The sequence below is a fragment of the Bufo gargarizans genome, chromosome 1 (assembly GCF_014858855.1).
Source record: "Bufo gargarizans isolate SCDJY-AF-19 chromosome 1, ASM1485885v1, whole genome shotgun sequence".
NCBI lineage: Eukaryota > Metazoa > Chordata > Amphibia > Anura > Bufonidae > Bufo > Bufo gargarizans.
The window spans coordinates 662,896,781-662,920,448 of NC_058080.1; positions in this window are offsets into that span (position 1 = coordinate 662,896,781).

Sequence of the window (23,668 nt, forward strand, 5' to 3'; positions counted from 1 at the left end):
GACAGATATTGGTCACTAGTGCAATCTGTGTAATAGCATTGGAATATCTTTCCACGAGGGCTTTATTCACATCAATACTGTTCAGCAAAAAAGGATTATTTATTGTAAGAGCAGTGAGACTATTAAAGTCTCTGCCAGAAGAGGTGGTGATGGTGAAGTTACCAAAAGAGTTCAAGAGGGGCCAGGATGTATTTCTGGAGAGTAATCATATAACAGGTTATAGTTACTAGAGATGGGTCGTTGATCCAGGGAGTTATTCGGATTGCCTGATTAGAGTTGGGAAGGAAGAGTTTTTTAACTAAAATTAGGAAAATTGGCTCCTACCTTATGGTTTTTTATTTTACTTTCCTCTGGATCAACTTGCAGGATAACAGGCTGAACTGGATGGACAGATGTCTTTTTTCAGCTTTACCATCTATGTTACTAGTAACTCGTAATGTCCTATATAATGGCGTTGATACTTCTGTGTGAGTCAGTGAGAATTAGGGACCAGAACGCTCGAGATTTTTTTCCATGGAAAGTGTATGGGAGATATAATAGTATATAGTCTCTGTCCACTGCCTCAGGAAAAATTGAGAATAAAGGGTATATTAGATGCTGCTAGGGATTGTTGGGAGGAACCATTCGCTCCCAGCAATAAGCAGATAGCTAGCAGAGGGGACCGCTGCTATTACATGCCGTGATGTCATCTGCAACATGGAGAGGAGTGATCGCTATGCCATCACTCGTCCCCATGCAGGGCAGCAATGTGCAGCAACAGATTAGACAGAGCAATCTGCCACCTGCAAATTCAGATCTTTCAGCGTTCTGAAAGATCTGGACTGCCCAATGAACAAGTGTTTTATCGTTCCTCTGGCATTTAGAGGCAGTATTAGACTGCCAGATGATCAGTGTAGGAACGCTCGTTAGTGATTATCGGGCAGAAAATCTGGCAGTCTAATATACCCTTTAGAGATAGAGCCTGCAGAGTGGAAAGTGAAAGATACACAGACATATAATGGCTGGATATAGAGTTATTCAACAAGTACACACAAAGGTTGTTTGATTCTGAAAGGTTGTCTAAAAGTGTAGGTATGTGTTAAAGTAAACATTTTATTTGAATATAAATAATTGGGCACAGTTTTTAAAAGCCATTTATTCCTTTGATGGGATTGACTTAAAGGTTAAGGACACCTTTTGGGCAATTTTTATTACTCTTATAACAATCTTACCGGATTTTCCAGTGGGCACACCTTTCTATGGACTGTGCGGACAGCGTCCGGGTTCCAAGACAACCAGGCTGGGCCTCAGAGAGCAGGAGCACTGGCCAATAGGAAACAGTGCCTGCACATGTGGCATGGCGATGTCATAGGTCACCTGATCCTAGGTCTCAGAGACGATGGGTTGGCACTGCGGTTTGCACGTGGTGCGGTTTGCAGCGAAAAAGAACCGTCACTCACTTTCTTAATGACATAAAGACAGTTTTATTCAAAGGATAACAGCATCATCAGTTCTGCGATTTGAAGAGTGCAGGTACATTCAGCTTAGAACGGATAATGCTAGTATGCTTTGAATAAAAGTTTCTTCATATTGTCAAGAAATTGAATACCTTTGATCCTGGGTGTGTCATGTGATCGGAAGTGTAGGCTATTTAAACATGTAATTGCTGGCCACAGTTGCCAACGACTGGTTTTCGCTACACTAGCCTTTCCTTGTATATTTTACCCCTGGATTTGTACCTCTGTTTTGGATATTGACCTCACTCTTCTGCCTGATGCTTTTGGATGTTGATGTGACCTCCTGTTTTTTTACTCCTGGCTTGGTATTACGTATATCAGTTTTTTTTACTCCTTTTTTTTCCTGTTGGACTTTCCTGGCATTGACTTAGGTTTGATTTTGGTTCTAAGTATTGTCATCTGACTTGGTCTTGTTTTGATATATAAATCACAGAGAGAAATTACTTTTCATCTAAAACATAACTTTTACTATCATTGGTTAAAATATTACCCCATCTTAATATGAGTGTTAGGCTATGTCAAATAAATAGACAGGCCTTACTTTGGATGTATCAGGATAGTGCAGTCCGATGTATAAAAAATATATAACGGCAACTTACAGTTAGATGACTGTGGACCTGGCCATACGGTGAAAGAGCGGTGGTAGAGAAGGGGAAGGGGACAAATCCCTAATACGTCCCTCAATGTACCCCTGCCTACAGGCGGAGCACCCGCCCCGAAAGGGGCGACCTCACCACTCGGTGGCTAAGCCCTCACTGTCGCCTAATGTTACCCTGCCTTTAAGGATAGATGATGTTCCTCCCTTCTTAGTAGTTTGTCCCGATGCGTTTCCCCAGAAATTGTAAAGACTGGTTCATCAGGGGACTCAGGATAGATGATTAATTGTTGCAGGTTTCATTAGATAATTGCCCAACTGATATTAGAGGGCAAACTTCTGATAATTATATAGCAGACCTCCTGGTATCATAAGGTGCCTGTTTTGACTCTCTTGGTTTTCACCTGGTCTGTCTATTTGCCCTCTGTGTTATTTAAAAAAAAAAAAATTGTATACCTTGTGCCTGTCACTTGGTTTATTATTTTCTCCCTATTTTTTTTCTCCTCATAGACTTCAGCACTTAATTAACGAGGGAGCATCATCCAGTTGTGTGCCATCATTTAGGACGGATCATAAAAGTAGGTACGGACAGTGGTGTGTTTGAGGTTAAGGGCTTCACTGATCCATTTTAAGCTAAGAATAATATATATTTTTTCAATTGGTCTTTAATAGCATTTTCCAAGTTTATCTTTCACAGCTTTCAGTTTAACTGCATTTGCACTAGCAGACTAGCAGGCTCTCCTCTAAACACCAAGTCGGTCAACAGAACTGTCCTGTTGGCTTGATCTGTAGCCCTATGTCTGAACTCTTCACAGCTCATTAACACTCATTAAACTAAATTCTTTAAAAATGATAAGATTTTAACACAATAATTTTTTATTGTCTTATGTAGAGGTGGTGGTGGAAGGACGAGACATTGTCTGAACACTTCAAATCATTTTTAAAGAACAGAGTAATATGGATTTTTTAAATGATAGATTATGGGAAGGTAAAAGAGAGTTTTAATTGAATGTGCTAAGTGTCAAGTCGATCATAATGTTAATGGTGGATTCCCTGGAACCACATAGCTGGATAACGTCCCCCTGTACTGACCACAATACTGCAGCACACAAATCCAGGTCTGCAAGATAAGTGGACAAGAATGGGGTTGCGCTGGCCGTATGGTGTCTGGCAGCAATTGGCTGTAGGCGACTGGATTGTGGGAGGGATGCACAGTCACCTCACAATGCACATGATGCGTCAGCTGAAAAGGATGAGCGAATGTGATGGGATTCAGACTGGAAGCCATAGTTGCTATGATGCTGGAGACATGTGCAGTGAGATTTCTGGGAAGCAGAGTACACATATGAGCAGAATGAACCATGGCCTGTCCATCCACATCAGGAGTAAATGTATTCAATTTGTGAAAAGTCAATCATTATGTGAGTAAATATTATTGTTAAGCACATGGTTGATATGCATGTTTAATTAATTGGAAATATTTGATTTACACAACATGGGAAATGGCACTGCCTTTTGGGTACATATGTGTGCATGTTGTAATGTTTCTTAATGCTTGAAAAAGGCTAAGATGTAGGCAAATCTTCACACTTTATGTACTGCTTAAGGTGATGTGTAGTGCTGAGTAAAGTTATAAAAAATTTGATTTGGCTGCTTCGACAAATTTCACCCAAAAATTTGATTTGTTCCGAATTACTTCATCACAAATTGCATTACATTGTATGTAGCGGGCGTAATGATGGGGAACGGCGATCACGCCACCCCCTGTCATTGAACCCCTCAGATGATGAGTTCATTGCTGATCGCAGCATCGGACATTAAAATTGAGGCCTTTAAGGGGTTAATCAGGGTATAAAAATCATACTCACCTTATCCATTTGCTCAGGGAGAGGCCTTGATTAAAGAAACTGTGCAAAATCACACAGGCCAGACTCGGTGACGTCACTGATGACGTCCTCACACCGGGCCAATTCAGTGATGTGACATCACACATCACCGTGTGTGAAATTTCTCACAATTTCTTTAATCAAGATGACCACAACAGCCTCTCCGCGAGCAAATGGATGAGGTGAGTAATTTTTTTTTTACCGCCATTTTAGGAAAAATTTATTTGTTACCACAAAGTGCGAGGAAATCACATTTTTCCTGTAACTCAGATCAAAGTCAAAGTCAAGTTTGAATTGTGCTGTTCTTTATTAATAGGTTCCCTTTAACGTCACTGTAAGGCTATACATACCATTCAATATATGGTTCATGTATGATTACAACCTGAAATGTGCCTACATAAATATTCTGTTCACTGTATGTGAGGCATATAATCTTCCGGTACATAAAGAAGACGCCTCCATGAATATAGCCAGATGATTGAGGTCAGCAGGTCAGTTGGTAAGGACACAGAAAAATCCATGTGGCTTGGCAGTCGTTGAGGCAATAATTCAATGACATGCAGAATAGTAATCATTAACCTCATAGTGATCAGCCTGTTTCGGGCCTTACTGACCAAGCGTTTTTCTTCCTTTTTTCATTATCGTGTTCCAAGAGCTCTAACTTTTTTTTTCCCGATTATATAGAGAGCTTGTTTTTTGTGGGACAAGTTGTAGTTTTTAATGGTGCCATTTTGGGGTACACATAACTTTCTGATGAAGTTTTATTAATTATTTCTGGGAGGGAGATGTGAAAAACTGCAATACTGCCAATGCATTTTTGCACTATAAATTTTACGGCGTTCATTTTTCGGTACAAATAACATAATATATTTATTCTCTGGGTCAGTACGATTACAGTGATACCAAATACATATAGTTTGTTTTATTTTTTTAACATTTTACTACTTTTTTGCAATAAAACCCCTTTTTTCTGAAGAAAAAAAATGTCTTTGCATTGCTGGTTCCCAAGACCTATACATATTATTTTTTTTTTTTAAATGAGTATTTTTTAATAGGATTGTTATATTGAATAAATGTGTTTCTTTTTTTACTTTTTTTACCACTTAATTCCCACAAAGGGACTATAACAAACACCTTTTTTTTTATTGATTTTAAAATGCAATGCACTGCACTTATAGTGCATTGCATTTTAATGCTGGAAATTACTCAAGGCTGGTCTGGGGCCTACATCAGACCACTTACAGCCTTCACACACATCGGCACCCCACAGTCTCATTTGCAGGGTGCCAATGGGAGTCTGCTCCCTCTGTGAGCACTTTACACACTGCGGGCCCCATTTCCCACAGCATGTAAAGTGTTTAACAGCCAGTATTGGCACTCCTGCCGGTCCGGGCTGTTAGAGCAGGGCCATGTGCAGTGATTAGACTGGGCCGCCATAAAAAAGCGGTGGCCCAGTCTAAGGCCCCTTGGTGACCACTGTAAATAGGCATATGGGTGGCCACGAAGGTTAAATAAATCAGGAAAAGTGAGTCTATCTGATGCCAGGTAAATGTTAATACATTAACCAAATATTGCTCAAGTCCTCTGCCCTGATCTTGTTTTTATAGGTATCTTGAGAAAAAAATTCAGTTAGTCAAGCAACATTGGATATTATAAAATGATTCATACTATTACATTTCACTGTTTAGTAACAAAGCTTTACTAATGAAGTTATTTTAATTTAAAAAGTTTTTTTTTCTACTGCATAAATTTTGTTTATTTTTAATCAAATTACAAAACATAATCACCAAACAGTTTAAGGCCAACTGTCTCTATGGCAACCCAAAAAGTTCAAACTTTTGCATTTTGAAAGGAAGTTTGAAAATGAAAGCGGCAAACTGATGTAATGGTTAGCTCCGACACGGCACTGGAGTCAGACAGGAAACATCAGGGGCGTATTAAGTGTATCATAGGCCCAGGCTGTTTATCCATCTTGGGCCCCCTCCTTCCATATGCCCTGACAATGCCCCCTTTCACGTTCAGCCCTATATTTATTTTTTCCTGGTAAATATTAAGGGAAATTATAGTATAAAGCCCCCAACCCCTCATAGTGTACAACACTCCACAGTATCCAATATAGAATATAACATCTCACAGTATACAGTGACATCACATTTATTGGTGTCATGACCCAGGCACAGCTTAGTTCCATTCAAGGCAATGGAGCTGAGCTGCAATGCCAAGCATAAGCACAGTTGATATACAGTCAACAGTGCTATGCTTTGTAAGCCACCAGCATCGTTGTGGTGCCATTGGATTCTGTGAACGTTTGAACCATTTCAGTCTGAGATTTGTTTTTTTTAGATGGAAAAATGTCCTTCATGCAAGATAATGGATCTCAGATTAAAATAGTTTACATTTTTCTGTTCTTCTGATGATCAAAAGAACAGAAAAATAATAGTGATGTGAACTCAGCCTAACTAATAGTGATGTGAACCTCAACCTACCAACTCCAACTATTAGACTCCACTAAAGGAACAGATGCATCTTGGAATAAAGGACCCTGGTGGCTGCTGCTGGCACAGGAGAGGACTCTGGACTAGGAATCTTCTTCAAATGTCCATAGGCTGACGCCCAAGGAGGGCACTAAACAACAGGTTCAGCAGGTGTATAACTTCCACTGCCTGCCAGGGCTACCATCAAATGAAGGACACAGAACTGAATATAACAAGGCTGGTCTGGCTGTCTCACTTTCAGACAGACTAGTAATGCAGTGATAATGTATATTAAATCCCACTGTTTGAAGAGGCGCTCTGATTAGAACTTTGGCTCAGCCTAACATGGCAGTGGCTTTCGTCCACACTCTTTCTCTGGCTGCCACTGCTGCTCTGCCCAGCCTCTTCTTCATAGGCGCCCAGCACGCCACGAGGTAAAGAGAAAGCTGAAATGAATATTCCATTAAAAAGAAGAATAGAGATGAGCGAATTTCTCAAAAATTCGACTGAGCTGATTCGTTGAATTTTTCTGAAAAATTTGGTTAGATCCGAATCTATTAGTGGCAAATCTTGTTAAAAAAACGTCTATTTCCTGGCTGCAGAGAGCCTTTATAGTGGTGTAGAACACTTTGCCTTGCAGTAACATGCACAGGCAGTCTGCTGTGGTAGTGAAACAATACTGTGAATCAGTATGACATGCAGAAAACAGGCGTTGCTTTTAGTATCACTGCATACTTCACTCATTTGGGCAATTACAGGGCCAAAACTGACCAAATAACTCAAGTGTGAACTAATCCTTATAGGTCAATGTTAGCGTCAACAAGAAGCGCACTCCTTTTACACCATCGGCAGCTGATTCCACCTAGATTAACAGAACCTGTTCTATTAAACGCCTATACAAGTAGAGCCCCCCTGACAGAGTGGAGAGGGTGTCAGCAGTAAGTTTGTGTTGACGTCATTGATTATTTTGTCCTTTCTCTGATCTGACCAAAAACCTCCAAAAAACGGATCCTGTCTGTGGAGCATCCACCTTCACTCGGTCAGCATTTGCCCTATGACATAGTGGTGAGGTAGAAGCAGCATAGGGAGACCAAAGATTGGCCCAATAACAAAGTCTGGAGGTGGCAGCAGCATCAGACGGAGGCCACAGAGTGACACAATGACAGTGTGGAGGTGGCAGCATAAGGAGGCCACAGAGCGGCACAATGAAAGAGCGTGGAGGTGGCGGCAGCAGCATCATCAAGAGCCCACAGAGTGGCACAATTGACAGTGTGGAGGTAGCAGCTGCAGTAGCATCAGGAGGAGGCCACAGGGTGGCACAATGACAGAGTGTAAAGGTGACAGCAGCAGCATCATCAAGAGCCCACAGAGTGGCACAATGATAGAGTGGGGAGCGGGCTGTCATGGGTAATGGGGAAGGGGAAAACACCAGATACACACAAAAGAAATAGACAACAGTATAGACCTCAAAATCTAAGGAAGAGGGATGGTGACCTCCTAATAATCCCTAGGCCTTTCCTTAATTCCTGCCAGTATGAGCAGATCCTGATGGTGGAAATGTTCATACTCTGGATACCTAGGCCCTGCTGAAAATGACAAACCCTAGGATAGGTAGCAGGAGACAAGACAGCTGGTTCTTTCCCAGATGAAGGAACACACATCTCACTGAGGCCTAGAACAAAACACACCAGCAAACAACAAACAGAAAAGGCAACAAGCACTTAGCTTTGGGATGTACGGAGAAGCAGGAGATCCAAAACAAAAACTTTAGCAACTCCAAAGGGAAACCGCATGGTCAGCAGTGTGATTTGAGGCAGACCTAAATAGAGCCTTAACACTGATAACCAGTAGATCCTGAAGACAGGTGAGATCCTGCTAAGAGGAAAACAGAGAGACCTGTCAGATAGCCTCATGTGCAGCAAGTATATCTGAGCATCTCACCTCTGTCATGACCGTGACAGTGGCGGCAGCAGCATCAGGAGGTGGCCACAGGGTGGCACAATGACAGTGTGGAAGTGGCAGCAGCAGTATCAGGAGGCCACAGAGTGGCAAGGTGACATACTGTGGCGGCGACGGCAGCATCAGGAGATCACAGAGTGGCAAGTTGACACAGTGTGGAGGTGGCAGCAGAATTTAGGAGACCACAGAGTGGCAAGGTGACATAGTATGGAGGTGGCAGCATCAGGAGACCACAGAGTGACTCAGTGACACAGTGGGGAGGTGGGTGGCAATACCAGTATCAGCTGAAGATGGTGGATGAAAGGAAGAGCACTTGGCATCAGATGTGTGGCATCAGGCGGTTGGCAGCATCAAAATAGTAGCTGAGGCAAGTAGCCAGAAGAAACCGGTCTCTTTTGTAAAAGTGTTGGTGTGGCACCATGGATGATCTAGTCTGATGCATCAGGCATTGGTGGGTGGAAATCCTGGCTGATCCACGCCTGATTCATCTTGATAAAGGTCAGTCTCTCCAGATTTTGGGTGGACAGGCGAGTTCTTCTTGGGGCAACTATGGTCCCCGCCACACTAAACACCCACTCTGATGCCACACTACTGGCCGGGCAGGAAATTTTTTCCAGGGCAAACTCGGCAAGTTCCGGCCATAAATCCAGTTTGGCTGCCCAATAGTCCAGCGCATCTTCAATGTGGGGTGACAGGGTGCTGTCCAAGTATGCCACCACTTACTTTAGGTCCTGCTTCAGGTATAGCTGCTGCTGGTGAGTAGTTTCTTCACTAGGTGGGCAAAGAAAGCTGCTCATCAGTGACTCTAGACTCAAGTTGCTGCTGATGGAGCTGGCACTGCTCCTACCCCCCACCCCCCAGTCAGACCTGCGAGAGGATGAACCATGGCGCAGAAAGGCAGCGGCCAACTGACTACATAGGATGTCTCTATAGTAGTTCAGTTTGTCCTCCCTCTCAGCGGGTGGGGAGGACTGGTAGTGAGGGTCCAACAAGGTGAAGAGCCAGAAGTCATCCCGCTGCTGAATGGTGACAATTTGGCTAACACTGCGCAAGCAAATGAGCATGCATCGGGCCATTTCTGCAAGTGACTCAAAGGGACTCCCTGCCTCCATCTCCACTGCATACTGCCACGGTGTGTCTGGGTCCTCTGCCTCGGTTTCCTCATCGCCCTGTAGCTCCTCTGGCTGCTCCTGCTCCTCCTCTCCTGTCAACTTCGTAGAAAAAACACCTATTTCGCTACACATTGCTTGTGCTCCAATGTCCTCTTCCTCCTCTTCCTCCAGTTCATCCCCCACAGGGCTCATGTTGCCCTGAGATCTAGGCGCCACTTCACCAGTAACCTGACCAGCCAAATTTACAAGCATCTGTTCCAGGACATGAGGCATAGAAACATAGAAACATAGAATGTGTCGGCAGATAAGAACCATTTGGCCCATCTAGTCTGCCCAATATATCTGAATCCTATGAATAGCCCCGGCCCTATCTTATATGAAGGATGGCCCTATGCCTATCCCATGCATGCTTAAACTCCTTCACTGTATTTGCAGCTACCACTTCTGCAGGAAGGCTATTCCATGCATCCACTACCCTCTCAGTAAAGTAATACTTCCTTATATTACTTTTAAACCTTTGCCCCTCTAATTTAAAACTGTCTCCTCTTGTGGTAGTTTTTCTTCTTTTAAATATGCTCTCCTCCTTTACCGAGTTGATTCCTTTTATGTATTTAAAAGTTTCTATCATATCCCCTCGGTCTCTTCTTTCTTCCAAGCTATACATATTAAGGTCTTTTAACCTTTCCTGGTAAGTTTTATCCTGCAATCCATGTACTAGTTTAGTAGCTCTTCTCTGAACTCTCTCTAGAGTATCTATATCCTTCTGGAGATATGGCCTCCAGTACTGCGCACAATACTCCAAGTGAGGTCTCACCAGTGTTCTGTACAGCGGCATAAGCACTTCACTCTTTCTACTGCTTATACCTCTCCCTATACATCCAAGCATTCTGCTTGCATTTCGTGCTGCTTTATTACATTGTCTTCCCACCTTTAAGTCTTCTGAAATAATTACTCCTAAATCCCTTTCCTCAGATACTGAGGTCAGGACTGTGTCGAATATTCTATATTCTGCCCTTGGGTTTTTACGCCCCAGGTGCATTATCTTGCACTTATCCACATTAAATTTCAGTTGCCAGAGTTCTGACCATTCTTCTAGTTTTCCTAAGTCCTTTTCCATTTGGCGTTTCCCTCCAGGAACATCAACCCTGTTACATATCTTTGTGTCATCAGCAAAAAGACAAACCTTACCATCGAGGCCTTTTGCAATATCACTTATGAAGATATTAAACAAAATTGGTCCCAGTACAGATCCCTGTGGAACCCCACTGGTAACATGACCTTGTTTTGAATGTTCTCCATTGACTACAACCCTCTGTTGCCTGTCCCTCAGCCACTGCCTAATCCACTCAACAATATGGGAGTCCATGCTCAATGACTGTAGTTTATTGATAAGTCTTCTATGTGGGACAGTGTCAAAAGCCTTACTAAAATCTAGATATGCAATGTCTACTGCACCTCCACCGTCTATTATTTTAGTCACCCAGTCAAAAAAATCTATAAGATTTGTTTGACATGATCTCCCTGAAGTAAACCCATGCTGTTTTTCATCTTGCAATCCATGGGATTTTAGATGTTCCACAATCCTATCCTTTAATAGGGTTTCCATTAATTTGCCTACTATTGATGTCAGACTCACTGGTCTATAGTTGCTCGATTCCTCCCTACTACCTTTCTTGTGAATGGGCACGACATTTGCCAATTTCCAATCTTCCGGGATGACTCCTGTTACTAATGATTGGTTAAATAAATCTGTTAACGGTTTTGCCAGCTCACCACTAAGCTCTTTTAATAATTTTGGGTGTATCTCATCAGGCCCCTGTGATTTATTTGTCTTCACTTTAGACAGCAAACTTAGAACATCTTCCTCTGTAAAGACACATGCATCAAACGATTTATTAGTCATCCTTTCTAGTGGAGGTCCTTCTCCTTTTTCTTTTGTAAAAACTGAACAGAAGTATTCATTAAGGCAGTCGGCTAGCCCTTTATTCTCTTCTACATACCTTCCGTCCTTTGTTTTTAATTTAGTTATTCCTTGTTTTAATTTCCTTTTTTCATTTATATATCTGAAGAATGTCTTATCCCCTTTTTTCATAGACTGAGCTAGTTTTTCTTCTGCCTGCGCTTTAGAAGTTCTTATAACTTGCTTGGCCTCTTTCTGCCTAATCTTGTAGATGAAATTGTTCATCTCATAGTCCTGGCGACTGACAAATAACGTGGCATCCGCAAAGTGCCTGAGCAAACGGCAGGTATCACGCATGAGCTGCCACTGGCTGACATCGAAGTTACACAAGGGAATACTCCTGTCCGCTTGGATCATCAAGAAATCGTTTATGGCCTTTCTCTGTTCGTATAATTGGCTCAACATATGTAGGGTAAAATTCAAATGGGTGGAAACGTTGCATATCAGCCTTTGTTAGGGGATGCCGTTCTGCCGCTGAAGCTCAAGGAGTGTGTTCTTTGCGGTGTATAAGTGGCTGAAGTGCATGCAAAGTTTCCTGGCCATTTTTAAGACGTTTTGCAGATGGGTGGAAGACTTCAGGAACCTTTTGACAACCAGATTTAACATGTGTGTCATGCAGGGCGCATGGCTCAGTCCTCCTTGATGCAGCACCAACACAATGTTCTTTCTGTTGTCGGTCAACATGGTTCCAATTTTGAGTTGTAGCAGAGAAAGCCGGGATTTAATTTCTTGATGAAGGACACGGAGCAGTTCCTTCCCTGTGTGACTCAGTTCGCCCAGGAAAACAAGGTGCAGAACGATGTGACACCGCAGTGCCCTGCACATGTGGTATGCTTGAGGGGCATTGTGAATCTCTGCAGTGGAGGATGAGGAGGCAGAGGCGGACATTGTCACAGGACCAACGGTATGAGAACGTGGAGGCAGAAGCAGCGTCACCTGGCCAAGTTTCTGTTTTGGCTGTGCAGGGATCACATTCACCCAGTGGGCCGTAAAGGACATTTATTGTCCTTGACCGAAGTTACAGCTCCACATGCAGCAGCTGCCTGGCACTTTGCCAGACACTGACAGGCTCAATGACTGGCCCACCTTCTATTCTACATACGTGTGCAGGGCTGGTACAGCTTTTTTGGCAAAGAAATTACAACTTGAGACTCTCCACCTCGGCTTGGCACAAGCCATAAACACAGGCCAGGAGCACATTCTGCCTCTGCACCATTGGATGAGTGCACTCATACTGTTGTCTCTTGGCAATCGCTTTGGTGATCGATTGCTGATAAAATGACTAAAGAGGAGGAGGAGCAGGAGCATAAGCACTGGTAGATGATGGGAAGGACAAACAGCTCCCTTTGACTGAGGAGGTGGAGCCTTGACTACCTGAAATCAGGTGTGTGCCACTGGGTGATGCAGCAGTTGCTGCAGCAGGCTGGAACACCCCATCAGAGCTACGGTTCTCTCAGGCCACTTTATGGTGAAGCTGCATATGTTGATGCAGGGCCGTGGTGCCAACATTGGCACCCTGGCCACGCTTCACCTTCTGCCCACAGATTCTATAAATGGCCATGTTCACCTCCTCCGGCAGCGTAACAAAAAACTGCCACACCGCCGAGTAGGTGATTTTACCCCCAACACGCCAGACTGACTGACTGCTACCGCCGCTGCTTCCGTGAACCCCTGCACCACTGATCCTGTGAAGCGGTTGGTCTACCTTGTGCACGTTTTGCTCCTGACCTCTTAATGCTTCCACCCTGCTGACTCCCACCCACACTACCGACTTGCTGGCTCCGCCGCTGCCTCATGGACAAGCTGCCACCCGCTTCTCCGATGATGATGAAGCAGTTCATTTTCCCGGCTTCCAAGTGCGATCAGCTACATCATCATCATTGAGTACTGTCTGCAAGTCACTAATGTCCTCCTCAACGGTCTCTGGGTCAGGAGCCTGACCGCTCGCAATACCAGTGTCACGGCCTATGGTATGTTGTGTGACACTTTCCTGCATTTGGTTGTCCGTGGCAACGTGTGGTGTTGAGTGCGTGTGGTGGCAGTGTCCCAGCCTTATGGCTGATCCCCAGGACATGATTGTCACACATGCCGTTGCCCGCGGCAACAGGTGTAGTGTGTGGTTTATATGTGTATTCCCCTTTAAGTGGCCGTCTTCCCTTGCCTTGTGTGTAAAGGGTTAATTCCCTTCTGTGTGTGTGAACACTGGGTGTGTTTGTTGGGTGTGGCTACTTGGGCCTATAAAGCCTCAGTGTTTAGCACGTGTCTGAGGGTTACTTCAGCCATGGTTAGCTGGAGCAGCCTCCTGTGTATTCAACCTTCCAGTGGGGGCCACCCTTGTGGTCATAGGTTTTATACTGATGTTCACCTGATGTTTTCCTTTTACTTGTCCTGGTTACTTGTGTGATATGTGTGCTGTGTCCCTGAGTGTTTTGTGGACATTAGTAGTCATGCATGGGTTCCAGTCAGCGTGGCTGTGACAGTTATGTTTGGAACTACTGCAGTTTGCCTGTCATATCTGTATGTTGTATTTGTTCCCCATTCCTTGCAGCTTGGCCAGTGAGACTCCTGTTCCTCCGCGTCCAGAAGGAACAGGTCGTCTTACCCTCACTCCTAGTTCAGGGACCGGTCGGAGGGTGAGTAGGGATCCGAGGTTCCTGAGCATGGGCCCTCCTACCTTCAAGGTCGGCCTATGCAGCTAGGAGTTAGGGACGGATTAGGGATGCGTTAGGAGGTGACCTGCTCCCTAATTCTCTCGTCCTGGCCGAGCTTCGGTTAACATCTTCTGGCATCGCACGGCTGAGGGTTTTCCTCATCCTCAGTTGTGACAACCAGCTCCCACGCCACTCTCCTCATCACTACTTGCCCGCCTACCGGAGGAACCAACAGATGTCCTCCACATCTTGGCTGGCCAGTAGCTGCTGACTGTTTTCTAGTAGCTCGTCCTCGCTGTATATTGGAACTGAGTCCGCAGCTTCTCTGGCAGAGGAAACAGAAACGGACAGAGGCAGGTTGAGGACAGGTGAGGGCACAGGGCCTGCTCCCAGGCCATGGCAACTAAGGGTTCTGTCTGACGAATCTATTGACTCTTGGCTGGGGGTGTCTGATGTCACTTGGGATAAAGTGGATGACCGAGTCCACAATTCAAGAACAGCTGGGTTGCTGGTCAAGACCGCTAGATGACAATGGGAGCTCAGGCCTCTCGCTGCAACTCCTGCTGCCACCCCCCTTACTCTGCTGCCACCCGTGCCTGCGCCAGAAACATTTAGGTCTCTGACACTCCCCTGTGCAGGGCCCGGAACTTCACTGTCTGACATACTGTTAGATTAAATAAATAAATAAAAAGGAAATTTAAACACCCCAAAAAAGTCTGTAATTTATTAACTTTACCACCCAATACACAAAAAGGGCTTTAGAATACATAACTGCACCACTGGACGACAAAAAGACCTTTATTTTTTTCCACTTATATACGCCACAAAAGGCTTTAGAACATATTCGAATGGAGTAGAGTTAACACTCCTGTTTTCTGAGATTTCTGAGTTGTGTTATCTAATTTAAGCAAACACCTTCAATTGCTTTTCCATGGCTTTTGTATCAAGATAACACGATGAGTTAAGAAGTTTTAGTTAAGAGCTGGAGTGCTAACCCTGCTCCAACTGTAACTGCATCGCTGAATGGCAAATATATATTTTTTTTGCCACTAATGCACACCAAAAATGGCTGTAATTTTCTCAATTCACGACAACGACAAATACTTTTTTTGTGTTACTAATACACACAAAAAATTTGCTTTAGAACATATAACTGCAACACTGAACGGCAAATATATATTTTTTGCCACTAATAAACGACAAAAAAGGCTGTAATTTTTTCACTTCACCACACAACGGCAATACTTTTTTTGTATATAATTTTTTTGCCAATAATAGTTTTAGAACATATTGTATAACTGCACCGCTTAACGGTAAATAGGCCCTGACCTTTTTCCACTAATACATGTCAAAAACATATAACTGCACCGCTGAACGGCAAATAGGACCTTATATTTTTTTTCTTATTATACACACCATAAAAGGCTTTAGAACATATAACTGTACCGCTGAATGTCAAATAATATATATTTATTTGTTACTAATTCATGCCAAAAATGGCTGTAATTTTCTTACTCCACCACACAACGGCAAATACTTTTTTTGCGCTGCTGATACACGCCAAAAAGTGCTTTACAACATATAACTGTACCGCTGAATGGCAAATAATATATTTGTTTTTGCCACAAATACATGCCAAAAAGAGCTTTAGAACATATAAGTGCACTGCTGAATGGCAAATAGGTCCTTATTTTTCCACTTATACATGCCACAAAAGGATTTAGAACATATAACTTCACTGCTGAATAGCAAATAATATATATTTTTTGCTACTAATACACAACATAAAGGGCTTTAGAACAAATAACTACACCACTGAACAGCAAATAATATATATTTATTTGCCACTAATAAACGCCATAAAGGGTTGTAACTTTCTCAGTTGACTACACAATGGCTAATAAGCCATTTTTTACCCACTAATACAAGCCAAATAATGCTTTAGAACATATAACTGCACTGCACAAAGGCAAATAAGACGTAGAAATATTTCCTTGTAATAAACCCTGTTAATGACTGTATCAAACAGCACTTGCACCCCAATAACAAGAACGGTTTGCTGGAATTACAGCGCTGTATAATGGCAATTTAGATCCCCAGTCAGTGCAGCAAGGTGTAATAGGATTTTTCCTATTACCCAGGGTGTAAACTCTTCTACTGAACCCTGTTCTGCTTCAATACTGTAGAATGATTCCTCTCTGTCCTTTCCCTGAACTTCTATACAGCAAAATAATATTTTTAAAGTCTTTTCTACCACTGTCCCTAGAACCTGCTGACGTCTCTCCCTGTACTAAATACACTGGAAAATGGCTGAATCCAAGGTGGCCGAGGCTATTTATAGGGCTGTGACATCATAGGGCTGGCTGGCTGCTGATTGCCTGCATGCATGGCATTGTGGGTGATCCCTCGTTCCCAGAGTTCCCAGAAATCCTTGCTTGATGTCCTAACACATGCAGCAGCCATTTTAGGAAAAATTGTGATTCGTTACTAGTGATGAGCGGCAGGGGTCATATTCAAATTTGCAATATATTGTGAATATTTTGTAGAATATTTATCGATTATTCGCAAATTTGAACAATCGTTATATTCTAAAAGAAATTTACTTGAAAAATTGGCAAGGTAATGATCGCGTAATATTCGACTATTACGCGATCAAGACAGGCGTGGGTCAAAAACGAATATATATCACTATAGAATATAGTACTATATATTCGTTTTTAGAATATTTGTCATTTTTTTTCCATCTGAAGTTAGGATTCCTCCCTGCTTAAGTTGCTTGTCAAGCAACTTAAGCAGGGAGGAATAATGACTTCAGATGGATAAAAATGACAAATATTCTAAAAAATTAATATGAAGCACTATATCGAATATAGTGCTGTATATTCGTTTTTTAGAATATTCGTCATTGAAGAACATTCTAAAAAACAAATATATAGTACTATATTGAATATAGTGCTATATATTTGTTTTTTAGAATATTTGTCATTTTATTCTATCTGAAGTCATGATTCCTCCCTGATTACGTTGCTTGACAAGCAACTTAAGCAGGGAGGAATCAAAAGTTCAGATGGAAAAAAAAAACGTCTGTATTGATCGCGCAATATTCGCATATTACGCAATCATTACCTTGCCAATTTTTTGAGTAAAAAAAAAGACGAATATTTGAAAAACTAATATATAGCACTGTATTCAAAATATTTGCGAAGTTGCGATATTCGCAATAAATATTCGTAATTCGAATATTCACGCTCAACACTATTCGTTACCACAAAGCATAGAATTTTTCCTGGAATTTGGATAAAATTCCACTTCATCAACTTCGATTCGCTCATCTCTAATAAAGAAGAGAGGGGCAGGTACGGCAGGAACTTCGCTTCCACCCGATTGGAGGAGGTGTGCAGTCCTTTTCCCCTCACTCTCCTTTCCCCTGTTTCTTCCACTCGTGGCCCGGCTGTTTTTATAGCAGCACTAGCGCTGCGTGTACATGTAAAAATGTGAAAATATTATTTAATCGCACATGGGCTTTTGGGACGGCGATGGGCCCCTCATTTACACTGGGCCCGGGGCTGCCTACCCAAACGCCCCTATTATAATCCGTCATTGAGTAACATTGATGTTTGAAAAACCCAGGGTCAACCATCACACTGCCAGATAGTCCTACTCTATAGTCCACTGTTACTGTGCTTTACACCACTACATCTGATGCTTGGCATTGTGCTTAGTGATATAAGGCTTGCATGCAGTTGCTTATCCATGGAAACCTATGGACGACCTATTCTTTCCAATTGTTTGAAGAGACAGACTGCATGGCTAGGTGCTGGATTTTATACACCTGTGACAAAGGAACTGAATGGAGCACCTGATTTCTATGATTAAGGTGTGAGCCCCTACACTTTGTGCCTCCACTGTATCTTAGCATCACCAGAGGACAGATTTTCAATGAAAGATAACACTTATTACAAACCTGGAAGCAGATAACACAGGATTCTCCACTGAGAAAAGGTGATGACACGACTCAGTCCCTCCTCCTCTTCTGTGTAGAGGTGATTGTGCAGTGACCTCTGTACATTTTATAGAGAATGATCACATTCTGTCTTAGTCTATATGGCAAATCTGTGGCAGAGGTGCTGACAAGAGCCTCCATCTCAGATACCAGCAAAAATAAAGAATACAATCCCACTGCAAAACGCTGGCAAGATGTAGGTAGTTGCACTGAAACTCAAAGTACCCCATTACAGTGAATGGGATCTGGCGGTGTACCGCATATGCCGGATATGGAAATTCTGGTATTCTGTTCCTATGCCTGAACAGAACACCAGAATATAGGTGCAAGTGTGCATCTAGCCGTAGTTTTCTTTCCAGAGGCTTTCAAAAAAGAAAATTACTGAAACTACTCTGAGTAGTCAAGAGAGTTGTCTCCATTACCATGTACAGAAATGTATTTATCTATCTATCTATTATCTATTATCTGTCTATTATCTATCTATTATCTATCTAATATTTATCTATTATCTGTCTATTATCTATTATCTGTCTATCTATTATCTATCTATCTATTATCTATCTATCATCTATCGATCTATCGTCTATCTACCGATCAATCTATCATCTATCTATTATCTATCTATTCATCTATCTATCTGTGTCTGTCTATCTATCTGTCATTAGCTATCTATTTATACATATATTTGTATGGAATTTATGAATAATTTTAGTTATATTTATAAATACTCAAAATTAGTCTGCATTTTTTTATTTAGTTTAATTATAATAACTTCTCTGTTATTACCCACAGTTTGACGTTTGTTATATCAAATATATATTGTGTTCTTGATATTTTTCTTTGTCTTTATAGCATATAATCACTACATTTAAATGTTTGTTTGTTTTTTACACTCCTTAATGTCAGAATTCAAATGACATTGCAAACGCTCCATACACATTTTAAGTATTTACACTTGAAACACTATAATGGCAGAAAATTGATGCCATTACTGCACTCATCTGCTCATGTCTACATTTAAGAAATCAGTAAATATAGCAAATGTCTAAATTATAGAATAAAACAACAGACACATAAAATTACACTATTGAACTTATGACCAAGGCCAAATCTAATCAACGATACAAACAGCAAATGTGTAATGTGTTTGTGCTCTCGATATTAACCTACAGATCTTGTCAATGGATGCCACAAGGCCATAGAGTATTGTGCATAAATAATCTGGTTCATTAGTGAGACTGAAGTAAAGATTTGATATACGGGCTCATTCAGTAGCTTCATCTTACTGCTTCTTTTTTGTTATCATGAACGGGTTAAACTTATTTAGTGATTTTCTTTTTCTGAGTAATTTCAAGACTCTTCACACACTATCACCCCTCTGAAACAACATTGCCTCACAAAAAGTAATATGTTTTTTTTTTCAATTATACAGACATCTGTTATTATAATCACTCATAAAAAAATCATTCAATAGGTCACATCTAGTGGTATATTGCTTCCTTATGAGATATAAACTAATTTGGCTGAAAAAAAGATGGGAAGGGATTGTCATCAGATTAGGAATCTTAAGCTAGCCATACATATTAAATAAATGTTAGCTGATCCTTCCCATTATGACAGGACTGGCCGGCATCTAATGTGTATAATGGTGTCCTGTCTCCTCGCCAATGGCAGATGTTGGGAGATAAGGAAAGGACAGTTAGATTTCAATTCTCATGGACATAAGCCACTGCCAGATGAGTCTGGCACAGATGCTCTCCCATCTCCCTGTTCAAAACACATGTACGTTTAGTCAAATGAACTTGTCTATTATTGAGATAGCTTTCAGACAATTGAATATGGTGGCCTTACTCATATTAATGCCATAGGTTTCAGGTATCAGTCATTGTATTGTACCAAAGTTTGCATACCATATGTTTAAATTTTGTTTATACTACCATGACTGTAGATATAACAAGGGGACATCCTCTACGTCTAGAGGAAATAAGGTTTCTAAACCAACATAGACAAGTATACTTCACTGTAAGAGCAGTGGAACTTTGTATTAGACGAGGTTGTGATGGTGAACACATTAAAAAATCAAAAGGGACATGGGTCCTGGGCTAATTTTTAGGGTGCATCAACATTGTCAGTTATAATTACTAGATTTATGGAGAAGGGTTGCTGCCCCAAGGAATTATTGTGATTGCCAAATATAGAGTTGTGACCGAATTTCTTGCCCGTCTACTTCTTTCACATATCCATATTCTGGTCAGTGTTTGGTCACTAATTTCCAAACCAAGAAAGAAGCTTGAAAAGATATAATGGAAAGATTTCCTCCTCTTCTGTGTTTTTGACATGCCCCTGGTTTTGGCTCATAATCACTGATGGCAATCAACCAAACACTGATGCGTGATAGAGGCCTACCTCATGAGTATGTTTAATTCTTCTGGATCAGCCTCGCAGGATAATATGCTGAACTGGATGGATGGATGGATTTTTTTTTTGTAACCCATAAATTATTTCACTATATTATATTGTTTTGAGGTTTTTCCTCCCTACAATGCCATATGTATAAAATGTTAGATCTGATATATAAGTTTTTATTTTTAAAAAGTTACAGATTCAAAGTCATCATAAATGTGCAATACAAGCATTACTACTGATATTTGAGTTAATTGAATGCTAACATTCATTAAAATTGAGCATATACACAGCATACAAGCATGTAGTGATTAAGTCCAGAGTTTGGTCTCCCCTCCCTTGCTCCTACTGGGAAAGTTGTCAATCAATGAACAACGGGGAAATAGCTGCTGTCTGTACTTAATCCTGTGGCAAAGTCCAGTGTAAATGATGATTTAATAAGTCTACCAGGGCTAATACTAAAGCTGGACATACAATCCAGCGTGCCATCAGTCAAATATCCCAGAGGGTCAAAGATTAATATTGGTTTAATTATTTCTTGGTGCTGCATGTTTTGTCAAAAATCCTTTAGAAACACAATATGATACTAGAATGTTTTAGAATGAAAGGTACTAAAGACAATGGTGTCATTCATGAGGTTTTATTTACAAGAAAATTATATTTTAGCCTCTACTTTCTATGGACTGCTTGTAATCAACTTGATAAGTCTTCTACACATCTTCACTGGTGATGCCTTCTAGCTAAAGGTATTACGGACCTCTCCTACATAATGAAATGAAGGCTGCCCCAGAGAAGGCATGCTTTTTCTACAGTCTAATGAATTTGGATACTAATCATACCTCTGATTCATATGGATTCTATATTAGCAATGCCACATTTTATTTTCTGATACATGAACATTTGGATAGCAGTAATGAAATTGAGGAATAACTCCTTTCGTTACACAATATGTGCCACACTAGGGCTCAATTTATCACACAGAGGGGAAATGAAACTCCACTGTGAAAAATCTCAAGTTTCTATGCAATTTATCACAATGGACAAATGTTTCTTTGATAAATAGTCCCAATGGGATAGCAGCACCTTGTATGGAATTCTAGTCATAGGTAAAGGAACATTACAGGGTACTGATATTTTACTACCCGATAGTTTTCTTCTTTTAGCAATTTCATATGAGGATTGTAGAATAGGAACTTGCTTTTTCTAAACAAATTTCACTGAGTTGTAGATTTTGCTAAATTTCAAAAGCATTAAAATAAAATGTAACAAAAATGGAAAATGTTCTTTTTGTTTGAGACTTGCTCATAAAATACAGTGAGTTTTCACTTTACATGCAAGACTAAAAATGCACAAAAGTAAAGGGCTGCTCATCAAAGACAATCATCTTTTTACATTTATTAGCATTTAATTAGAAACTTAAGAATATATATTTAAAAGGCAGATGCAAATAATTGTACTGTACAATAAATAAGGGCATCCATGACTGTCCACAAGACACAGGCAGTCCACAGTGTGACAGCATAGAACATTTGTAAAAAATGAAAATGTCATAAGAGGACATTCATAACATTTATTTAGCTGTAAGTGAAAAGATCCTTTATGAACAGAGTTACCTTATGCTATTTAAGGTGGCCTTAGGACCCTTGCGGATGAGCGTGTCCGGATTAGGCCCGGATGCGTCCCAGGTGCATTGTGGCAAACCCGCGCGAGTAGGTACCCAATTGCAGTCAGTTTTGACTGCGATTGCGTTCCGTTGTTCAGTTTTTATTGTGCTGGTACAATGCATTTTGCAAGCGCGTGATAAAAACTGAATGTGGTACCCAGACCCGAACTTCTTCACTGAAGTTCAGGTTTGGGTTCGGTGTTGTGTAGATGCAATTATTTTCCCTTATAACATGGTTATAAGGGAAAATAATAGCATTCTTTAATACAGAATGCTTAGTACAAAGTCAATTGAGGGTTAAAAAAGAAAAATTAAATTAACTCACCTCCTCCAATTGATCGCGTAGCCGGTCTCCTGTTCTTTCTTCAGGACCTGTCAAAGGACCTGTGGTGACGTCACTGAGCTCATCACATGGTCCAATCACATGGTCCATCACCACGATGATGGACCATGTGATTGGATCATGTGATGTGACGTCACCACAGGTCCTTTAGCTGGCAGCTCATGATTAAAGAAGTAAGAAAAGATCGGCTGCTACGTGATCAATTGGAGGAGGTGAGTTTTTTTAACCCTCAATTGACCTTCTACTAAGCATTCTGTATTAAATAATGCTATTATTTTCCCTTATAACCATGTTATAAGGGAAAATAATACAGCGAATAGACTTTTATCTTAGCAACCATGCGTGAAAATCGCACAGCATCCGCACTTGCTTGTGGATGCTTGCAATTTTCACGCAGCCCCATTCACTTCTATGGGGCATGCGTTGCGTGGAAAACTCACAATATAGAGCATGCTATCGATTTTCACGCAACGCACAAGTGAAAAGCAGTGAAAATCACCGCTCATGTTCACAGCCCCATAGAAATGAATGGGTCCGGATTCAGTGCGGGCGCAATGCGTTTACCTCACGCATTGCACCCCGTGGAAAACTCGCCCGTGTTAAAGGGGCCTTACACATAAGGCTGAGTTCACATCATCTTTTAGCTTTCTGTTCTTCTGATCCCTCAGAAGAATGGAATAAAAAAGGATGTTACTTTGAGCATCGGTTATGCTCAGTTAACATCAGTTTGCACTAAAATAAACTGATCAGTCTGTTTTTGAGCATCAGTTATGATCAGTTTGCATCAGTTTGTGTCACTTCCGTCAGAGATCAGTTATGTTTGACGGGAGAAGGGGTCCTGCATGCAATCGTTCATGCTCAAAAGACCTTTCTTTGAAAAAATATTGGCAGGAAATAACTTTTGTCCATCGCCTGCTTTTATTGACCAGTGGCCAGTGTGTGGCCAGTTAGAACAACAGTAAAAGCCAATATGGACTAAAATGTAATAAACGGTTTGCTCACAGTACTTTTCCATACAAATACCATATATTACCAACACAATCATACTAATACATTTATTATAAAATAAACATCATGTCATTTCATGTATATTATCGATCATTTATCAATTCTATCAACAACA